This window comes from Saccoglossus kowalevskii, chromosome 22 (assembly GCF_978046115.1).
Source record: "Saccoglossus kowalevskii chromosome 22, keSacKowa6.1, whole genome shotgun sequence".
NCBI lineage: Eukaryota > Metazoa > Hemichordata > Enteropneusta > Harrimaniidae > Saccoglossus > Saccoglossus kowalevskii.
Genome location: NC_140662.1, coordinates 11,615,390 through 11,626,470, shown reverse-complemented (window position 1 = coordinate 11,626,470; position 11,081 = coordinate 11,615,390).

Sequence of the window (11,081 nt, the reverse complement as noted above, 5' to 3'; positions counted from 1 at the left end):
GTAACAGCACAATATACCTTTAATTTAAGATGTTTTATGTGAATGACGTTTAATTGATAAACAATAAATCGTCTTGAATCGTGACGCAATGTGTTTGTTATTGTACATGTAACTGATGCATATTAATTACAACCTATGCAGTATGGACCTGTCCTTGTAATGGTATATTGTTTTTATGTTATAATTACGCTATAATTGTTATAATTACGCTATAATTGTTATAATTACGCTATAATTGTTATAATTACGCTATAGTTATTATAATTACGCTATAATTGTTATAATTACGCTATAATTGTTATAATTACGCTATAATTGTTATAATTACACTATAATTGTTATAATTACGCTATAATTGTTATAATTACGCTATAATTGTTATAATAACGCTATAATTGTTATAATTACGCTATAATTGTTATAATTACGCTATAATTGTTATAATTATGCTATAGTTATTATAATTACGCTATAATTGTTATAATTACGCTATAATTGTTATAATTACGCTATAATTGTTATAATTACGCTATAATTGTTATAATTACGCTATAATTGTTATAATTACACTATAATTGTTATAATTACGCTATAATTGTTATAATTACGCTATAATTGTTATAATAACGCTATAATTGTTATAATTACGCTATAATTGTTATAATAACGCTATAATTGTTATAATTACGCTATAATTGTTATAATTACGCTATAATTGTTATAATTACGCTATAATTGTTATAATTACGCTATAATTATTATAATTATGCTATAATTGTTATAATTACGCTATAATTATTATAATTATGCTATAATTGTTATAATAACGCTATAATTGTTATAATTACACTATAATTGTTATAATTACGCTATAATTGTTATAATTACGCTATAATTGTTATAATAACGCTATAATTGTTATAATTACGCTATAATTGTTATAATAACGCTATAATTGTTATAATTACGCTATAATTGTTATAATTACGCTATAATTGTTATAATTACGCTATAATTGTTATAATTACGCTATAATTATTATAATTATGCTATAATTGTTATAATTACGCTATAATTATTATAATTATGCTATAATTGTTATAATAACGCTATAATTGTTATAATTACGCTATAATTATTATAATTACGCTATAATTGTTATAGTTACGCTATAATTGTTATAATTACGCTATAATTGTTATAATAACGCTATAATTGTTATATAACGCTATAATTGTTATAATTACGCTATAATTATTATAATTACGCTATAATTGTTATAATTACGCTATAATTATTATAATTACGCTATAATTGTTATAATAACGCTATAATTGTTATAATTACGCTATAATTATTATAATTACGCTATAATTGTTATAGTTACGCTATAATTGTTATAATTACGCTATAATTGTTATAATAACGCTATAATTGTTATATAACGCTATAATTGTTATAATTACGCTATAATTATTATAATTACGCTATAATTGTTATAATTACGCTATAATTATTATAATTACGCTATAATTGTTATAATTACGCTAAAATACATGTCATTTCAAATTGAATATTTCCGATGAGCTAAAACGTAAACAATTAACATATTAGCAACACTAGTAAAACATAGACATTCCGGTAAAAACAGTAGACGTACGATAACCGTTTATGTGACGTATTAACAACGGTGTGAATTCGAGGATTTTAGTAAATAACGCTCTACAGTTTTTGTTACGTTTTTATAAAAAGGGGTCTAATGAAATCGACATTACTGTTTTTGTATAGTTGAATTGCACTAAATTCATTATTAACTTAAAACAGCCCCGCTCACGGGAAAACATTGCATAATATAATATTACTATAGCATTACTATACCTCCCAAGCGACTATAGTGTAAAACACACCAGGAAATTCAAACATCCGATGACGTATCATTATTGGTGGTGACGTACTGCACATATTTTTATTTATTAGCTCATTATAATATTCGAATGTTAATTAATGTTACAGACTACCAAGGAAATAATTGCCGCAATTGTTAGCTAAAATCAAATAAATTAAATAATTAATTAAATCAACAAAATGTGTCAATATATGGTCAGGGAATTGTGAACAAAAAAATAACCATTGTGATATGTACAGAAGTCGGTTAACATATGACAATTCGAACATCAAGTCTTCACAGTTAATATTACCCGTGAGGAACAAGTAAAAGGATAATCTTAATTTAGTAATAAATAAATTGAGATTCAAATACCAGATGTTGTTGTATACGTAAGCATGTGGGCGAATGCAACAAGTGATATTTGTACATGTTTCACTTTTATTATTTTACATTATTATCTCATGTGCAGTTGGTATTTGTGCTTGTCTGTTTAATGTGACTAGAATCTCGTACAGTTACGAAAGATTGATTTCAGTCTTTCTAAGGCAGCCTTTTATGTAGACATGTTGTATCGCAAAATTATATCCTCAGCCGGAGAATATTGAAAATATAACGTTTTTGAGCCAGCATCTTCGTAGAAGAATTATCCTATTTACCCAGATGTATCAAATCGGGAGACAGAAATCTGGATCAGCCATATTTAATGTTGCAAACAAATTTTCTAATTCAAAAATTTGGATAACAGCAAATAAGAATAGGTGATTTTTTTAATGTGCGTCATTGTCGACAATCAATTTGAAATATTTATTCGAAATAACAGGAGGAATATTTAACATTCAACCGAAATGTAAAATCTAGTAGAATGTACTAATACAACTACTATCACATTCTATTTAATAGAAAAATACAACTTCTATTGACCTGTGCATTGCGTTACTGTACACATCTCATATCAGACACTTATCAAAACTGAATATATGATTACAACTGTACCTTATAATACAATGATGTATGCCATGCATGTATAAAGTTACATGGTTTCACAACGAAAGTTGTACATCCCACGCTCATTGTGTCAAAATGTTTAATCCGTAGTGTCGATACTTTTATCTGTGATTGTTACTAAAGAACGAACGTCATGACAATTCGATAAAATATAATGTAGCATATATATCCCTTTGTCAAAATAGCCTGGGCTCAAATAGTTAGAATCGATAACAACATGAATTAAACAAATGACTCTAATACATGCAATGCATCAGACATACTTACATATCAACAGAACAAGTTTAAGGCTTTTAACCATATTCATGAACGCATCGACGAAAAAGTCTCGGAAAAAGAAAAAAAAGTTAGAAAGAACAAGCTGAATAACACAATAGGCCTAGCCACTCGAGCTTAAACCCGAGACAACATTCCTCATTCGCTCTATATTGTTTCACTGTTGTACACAAATTAACAAACTTCATCAATATCATACACGAACGAATTGATTTTGTTGTCTGTTTGAATGCAAATAATAAATAAATTTAAGGTTGAATTCAACTTGAATTACGGATACATCACACCGGGAACTGAACATCACTTTCTATTATGGCGGAATCATCAATGGCTTCTATGATGAATAAGACTTCATGTGAATTGTCCGATTTTATTCTTAGCTTGAAAGGAGCTGGAATGTTACCCAAGCCCCAGGCTTTGTCAAAATAGTTACTCCACTGCAACCTTGGGAGATTAATACAATTTCCTGCAAGATACACACACACTGTCGCAATTGGGTATCGATGATTCTTTATCAATATGCTCCAGGCGTGGCTTGTACTTCCTATGGAAAACTGTTATATGAAAAAAAAGATATAACCAATGTATACATATAATTATCGATAAAGCGGATTTAGTTTTAATTGAAAGTCACAGAATAATACATGCGAGAGTTCCCGAACTATTCGGGATATTTATTCATGAAACATCTAATTATCAAACAATACAATGCTGATATACCGTGAATGGAAGATGGCCGCTGGAATCCCGTTGAGATCGTGAGAGCCGTGCGTTTCGATTTTTTTTCTTAACTGGCGCTCTCTTTCTCGCTGATCAGATCATTTGTGTACCGCTATTCGATATTGGTTAAGCTCTCTGCTCTCTCCGATATCTCAGCGACTATTTGCGTCTAAAGAGCATTCTAGTACGATTGGATTACCTTATCTCACGTTTATGTATTACCGACTATTTTTGGCAGGCATGGTCGCAATGATGTTTCAGACGAACCAGCACGAACCCTAACCCGAAATAGTCAGATTGAAGTGCCACAGTTCGAGTTCTGTGAGAACAAACGTAATCTTCTAGAGGTACATTTAGATAGTAGAAATCGTGCATTAAGTTCACGGAATACAATACCTGAAACATCATGTAGCCTTTGACTACACATGGTACAGGTCGCCAAAACACATCAACATAACCATTAATATCAAGCACAGACCCCAGTAGAGCATTGTAAGCTGATTCACTCAAAAGCAGATCAGTAGAACTACAATCACCACAGCTGTCAGCTACCATAACATTCAGACAAACTCCATTGGTTCCGATAACTTCCAAACATGCACCACACATCTAGATATGAAATAGAGTTTTGAATGGCGGCTATTAGACATCCATACCAGAGTATATTAGGTTTAAATCGCATTTAATTTCCATTGATAGATATATAGATAGATACAAAGATATAAATGAACCAGGAGCGGTCCTACTGCATAACACTAATATTTAACTCACTTAAACATTAGATGGATAAGTTCATATTTCAGCTGGTTTCATTGTACTTTTCGTCGTACTACTCGGAACATATGTAGTGATTATCACATCTAATGGTTTGAGTAAGTAGTTTTATGACTCGGGTTTGATCTGTTTGCAACCTGTCGAATCTGATGGCTTTTCCAAGCGATTTCCATTGTCATTTGTGGTTGCGACATTGAACAATGAGCCAGACCTCACCGTGGTCAGTCTGAATTCCATTCCTCGCATACAAAGAGTTGGTGAAAGTTATCCGTTTGTTGGAAAATTGTTACAGCTTGCTGGCGATGTTGAAAGTAATCCATGATCCTATTCCGACATTATTAAAGCCATGCAAGCCATGAAATGTGAATTACTGGAAGAAGTCAGAGGCACGGGTAGGAAACTTAGTAATGAACTTTCAGGCCCATTTATACCCCCTTCCAATCATCAATCACCAAGATTTAAAGAGGGAAATCACCAATCACCAGGAATTCTAATTCCCTATTAACCAATCACCAGGAACTCCAATTACCTATTCACTAATCACCAGGAATTGTTGTTGAATATAAAAGCATTTATTGAAGATATTTGACATTAACTTTGATTGCTGGTCAGACCTAGTAGTTAGACATACATTTCTTAACTCATCTTTCTGTTTGAAACTATCTATCTCCTCCGTTTCTAAACTGCTGTTCTCGTCATTACTGCAGTCGTCCCTTTGTGCAACAATTTCCCTAGTTGCTTTCTGTTTAGGAGCCAACCTATCTTGCACACACTGCTTTTCTTTGTTCAGCAATTCATAAAATTAACTTCTTTGTGTTATCGACTTCCTCAGTTTCTGAATCACTAGTTTTCATCACTACTATATTCTTCTCTCTGCACATCAGTTTTCTCAGATGTGCTCTTCTCAACACCTGACCCATCTGACAAATCATGTCTCTCTCTATGCAATATTTCACCAATTGGTATCTTCTTCTCGTATAGACTCAGTGATCTTATACTTTGTGTTTTCTTGTCGGATTGATCTTTGTCTAACAACTTTCCCATTGTCAACAGCCCAATTTCTCATTTTCTATTGATCCTCTTTTCTCATGGTACAACTGGTAATGGTTGAGGCTTTGAACTGTCTCAAAATGAGACTTGGTTTGTGGTTTGTGGATAAAAACGATGACGGACTGATGAAGTAATAGACTGACCAATTATATGATCTTTTCAAACTTTCTTTAATTGTGTTCCCAAATGATCTGGCATACTGATACAAAATAAACAACTAAATTAAATAAAGATGACGAAAAATAGTTTGTCAAATAAATATAATATCAAAGAAAGCATAGAAAAACTCTTGTGTGCTGAGTAATGGAGACACATTCAAAATTATTGTACTTGAGATATTGATGGAAAAGCTTAAAACTAATTATGCAAAACAGATAATTAATATTAACAGATTTCAGTGTAAAACTAATAAGGTCTGTGCAATGTAACAGACCATCCATGTAGCAAGTTTCATTTCAATGAGATTAAAACCCAAATAATATATTATGCTTATCAAGGAATTAATATCAACAGATTTTAACCTAAAATTAAACAGGTTTGTAAATTGCATATATAGCCAAATAATGACTTTAACTTAAATTTAGAAATTAGTAAATATGAGGGGAAGGGGGTTCATAAGTATGTAAATAATTTGCACATTAAAAAGTATTCTCAAATGAATAATTCAAATTTAATTCTAATAATATACGTCCCTGTAGAACAGGGGAAAAACGCTTCGATATTTTTTCCTTATCTGCTATACATTATTAAAAGTATTTCCTAGACACACCAACAAAGCACAGGCGCTCGGAACGTTTCTTGGATAATACAAAATGACCTAAAGTAGGGTCTGCATGGTTAGTCAGTCGCCGGTACATTCGCCTACCACTCATATAATAACAAGACGGTGCCAGCGAAATTCGAAAGCCAACTGTTTAGCCAAAACTCAGGTAGTTAGCCAATTCGCTAGCGAGTTTGCAAATTGGCTGCCCCAATACTTCTGAGACTTGCTGTAATCATTATAGAACAGTAGATTTGATTGGCAAAAGATCACCATACACCTCGAAGAATTGATCAATGGGAAGAACTCTCTCATACTACAAGTACACGAGTGTATAAAAAATCAGGTGTACCGATTTTAAACTCTTTGTGGCGAAATTCAGCGTGCAATACAGAGAACAGGAAAGTCAAAGAACGCATAACGCGAAATTAAAAGTTGCGGGAACGTATCACCGGGAATTCACTACACCCAGTAACGTAGAACGAGGAATTAGCTGAGAACGAATCACCATGAATAACAAATCCCGAGAACGCATCACCAGGAATTAAAAGCCCTCATAACGGATAACGAAAAAAGTATAAAGGGGCCTGAACTTTCTGAGCTAAAAGCGAAGCAGTGTGAACTTTTTTCGACATGGGAAAACCTTGATAAGCAATTTAATTCACTGCGATCTACAGTAAATCATATCCAGTCTGAAGTTGACAATTTAAAGGAAAGTGGCCACGTTAACCAACTCGATTATGATGCGTTAGATCAAAAAATGGATAATATTTTGTGTCGTATGGAAGAGGTTGAACGCGATGCTGATTCTTTGGAAAAATTCTCGAGAAGAGATAACATCAGGCTGTATGATATTTCGGAAACAGAAAATGAAACAAATGATGTCTGCAAAGACAAAGTGGTGGAAGTATTAAATCGCTATGCAACGTCAAAGAAATGGGTCAAACGTGATATCGTTAGAGCCCATCGTACAGTGCAGCAGAAACAAAGAGGACGTGTTCGCTCGATTAATGTTAAATTTCATCATGGTGAAGACAAGGTGATTGCTTGGGCCGCAAGACCAGAGCTGAACAAATCGGACATTGGTATCGGTAACGATTTAACAAGGAGACAGCGGGCAACTCTAGCAGAGTTAAGGAGAGATGGTAAAAGAGACTATTTTAAACGTGGTAAACTTTTTATTGAAGATCGCACTTCTCCGTCACCTACAACTGGCACTGTCGCTACGCATTTGACATCGGCATTAACCACACCAATTCAAGCACCATCACCAGCAATTAATCAGATGGATTGTAACCAGGCTACCGGGGAACGTGCGAGAACTCGTTCTCAGGTTAAACATAGCGCACCGATTACTCACGAATAACGTTTAGGCCATGGCTCTCAGAAAGTGAGATTTATTTTGTGAAATGTACGGGGTCTGAAACAAAAACCTTTGAATCCAGATTTAGTTAATTATTTGTTATCTGTTGATGGTATTACCATTATAGAAACTTGGGTTGAAAACGAAGGCCAGTTTGATGATAACTTTCCCGGTTTCAGGGCATTTAGTACATGGCGTCAAAAAAGGGCTCATCGTGGTAGATTTGCGGGGGGTATTTGTGTATTAATTAAAAGTTATCTGGTCAAATACATCAAGCAGGTTCATTGTGATTTACAAGACTGTGTTTTCTTTTATTTGATGGGTTTATTTTTGATTTTACAAAAGATTTACTTTCTGTCAGTCCGTATATACCTCCTCAATATTCTACTTTTTACGATGGTATGGGTGTAGAAAATGGTATTGAATTGTTTGAATCTGGTTTACTCGATGTTTTAGGAAATTTTCCCGATGTACATGTCATTGTTTCTGGCGATTTAAATGCAAGAAAAGACGGGGAACATGATTACATTTTTGATGACAGCCCTTCTTTTGTGATCAGTGATGTAACGGAATATGAAGAAGATAATTTCGCATTACCACGTGTTTCTAAAGACAAGGGCATTAACACTTTTAGACGGGCGTTGTTGTCCCTTTGCATCACTTTCAATTTACACATGTTAAACGTCAGGGCGCGGTCGGATAAAAATAACGGGGATTTAACTTGTCTTTCACATTCTGGTGCCAGATTATGTTTTAGTATCCACATCATTGTATTACAATTTGTTAAATTTCAATATTCCGTTACGCATTGAATCAGATCACTTACCACTTACTTTTGACATTATACTGTCTGGTTTAAACAAAAATACTGAGCCCAACTGTGAATCCCCAAATGGTATAAGTAAATGTGTGTGGTCTGCGGACCGTGCCGATGTATTTAGGGATATTGTTAAGGTAGAAGGTAACAAGGCTGGCCTAAATGTTAGCATTGATGACCCGGCCACAGATATTAACCACTTTATTAATTTATTTAGTGGAGTTTGTGTTGCCACGGCAACGAAATGTAGCATGGTTAAAAGAGTTGGTACTCGGGGGCAAGCTGGTCGTCGGCAACCTGCGTGGTTTGCAGAGTCATGAAAAAGCAAAAATGTGATTTGTTAAGGCTCTTTCGTCGGGAGGGAAAGTTAAATATTCTGTGGGAGTATAAAGATTTGAGAAATCGTTTTAGGTCTCTATGCAGGATGAAGAAAAAAACAGTTTTTGAACATCGAAAGAGCCAGTTTGTTAAGGAGTCTTGCAGATCCCAATTCTTTTTGGTCAACACTTAGAAAAGTAAATTCATCATATACCCCTTTACATTCCAATATACATTCTGACCAGTGGTTTAATTACTTTAGTGGTTTATTTGACTGTAGTGGCGCTGATTACGATTGCCGAGTTAAAAACTATGTTGACCGAGGTGGATGATATTTTGCCAGATGTTGATTATGAGCTTGAATTGATTAATTACCCAATTAGCACGGAGGAAATTATGCTAGGCATAGCCAGTCTTAAAGGGGGCGAGTCGGGGGGGGGCAGATGGCCTGCTTGGTGAATTATTTAAGACAACAAGTAATTTTATTATCCCCTATCTCCAAGCCGGGTTTCGTAAAGGTTATTCAACAATAAATAATGTATTTATTTTGCAGGCAATCATTCAAAAGTATATTACCAGAAAAAAGGGAAATTCTATTGTGCCTTTAATGATTTTTCCAAAGCCTTTGACACTTTAGAGCGTCAAAGGCTTTGGTATATTCTATTAAAGGGTGGTATCAGGGGGAAAATGTTCAAAACGTTATTTAATATTTATAGTAATGTCAAAGCATGTGTGAAATCTATAAATGTTTTCACAAAATTCTTTGACTGTCCCGTTGGTGTTAGACAGGGGTGCATGCTGAGCCCTTTCCTTTTTTTCGTTTTTTATAAATGAGTTGGCTACTCATTTGCAGAAATCAGGGCAGATGGGGATTCAGTTATCTCCCGATCTCGTTGAAATTCTGTGTTTATTATTTCCAGACGATGTTATTTTATTTTCTGATTCGATTATTGGGCTACAGAGGCTGTTGAATAACTTAAGTGAATACTGTAATCTTTGGAAAAAATTTCCATAACTAAAATTGTTGTTTTTAAAGGGGGAGGTAGGATTTCAAGTACTGAAAAGTGGTTTTATAATAACAAAAGACTAGATGTTGTTTCATATTATAGGTATTTGGGAGTGCTGTTTTCCTGTCGGTTAAATTGGCCCAGTGCTACAAAATACTCGCCCAACAGGCTAAAATGTCGTTAATGTGTTTACGCAAGCGCGTCAGTAAATTAGGCCCCTTGCCCTATGAACATTTCTTTAAAATTTTTGATACTATGATTACCCCTATTTTAACTTACGGGTCTGAAACGCTTGAACGCGTCCAGCACCTTGCATGTAGAATGTTCTTGGGTGTTTCCCAAAATGCACCAAATTGTGCAGTATTAAGGAAGTGTGGGCGTTAAATAATTTTCCATAGCACGGCAAAAAGATGCGTTAAATATTGGGTCAAGTTACTGAGTATTCCAGCACATAGATATCCCCGGAAATATTATGTTATGTTACTTCATCTAGATATGTCCCAGACAAGATACAAATCAAATTGGGTGACCAATGTTAAACATTTATTATTTTCCTGTAATATGCATGAGGTGTGGGAGTCGCAAGAGATATCGAACACAAGTAATTTTGTTTTTGTTTCTAGACTAAAATATCGTTCATACTTAGATTGGCAAGGAGATGTCACAACTTTGGACAAACTTAATAATTATTGTAATTTTAAAACGCGGCTTGAGCCCGAGCGTTATTTGTTTGCTATTTCTATTCCCTATCATAGGTTTATGTTATCCCGTTTTCGGTGTCCTTCTCATTGTCTTAGAATCGAAAGCGACAGGAGAAATGATATCCCAAGAGATGACCGCCTTTGCCCACTTTGTGAAAACGTAGAAATTGAAGATGAATTACACTTTTTGTTGATTTGTCCCTTCTTTGATGAATTTAGGAAAACATAATCCCTAGATATTATTTTACGCCGCCCTCACATAAGACGCTTCTAACCTTGTTATTGTCTGAAGACAGAAATGAATTCAAATCTCTTGCAGCCTTCCTTTTTCATTCCCTTAAATTACGTTATGAAATTTATAAACACAGCGTGTGACATTACTGTTTTTGTTACTTTATATTT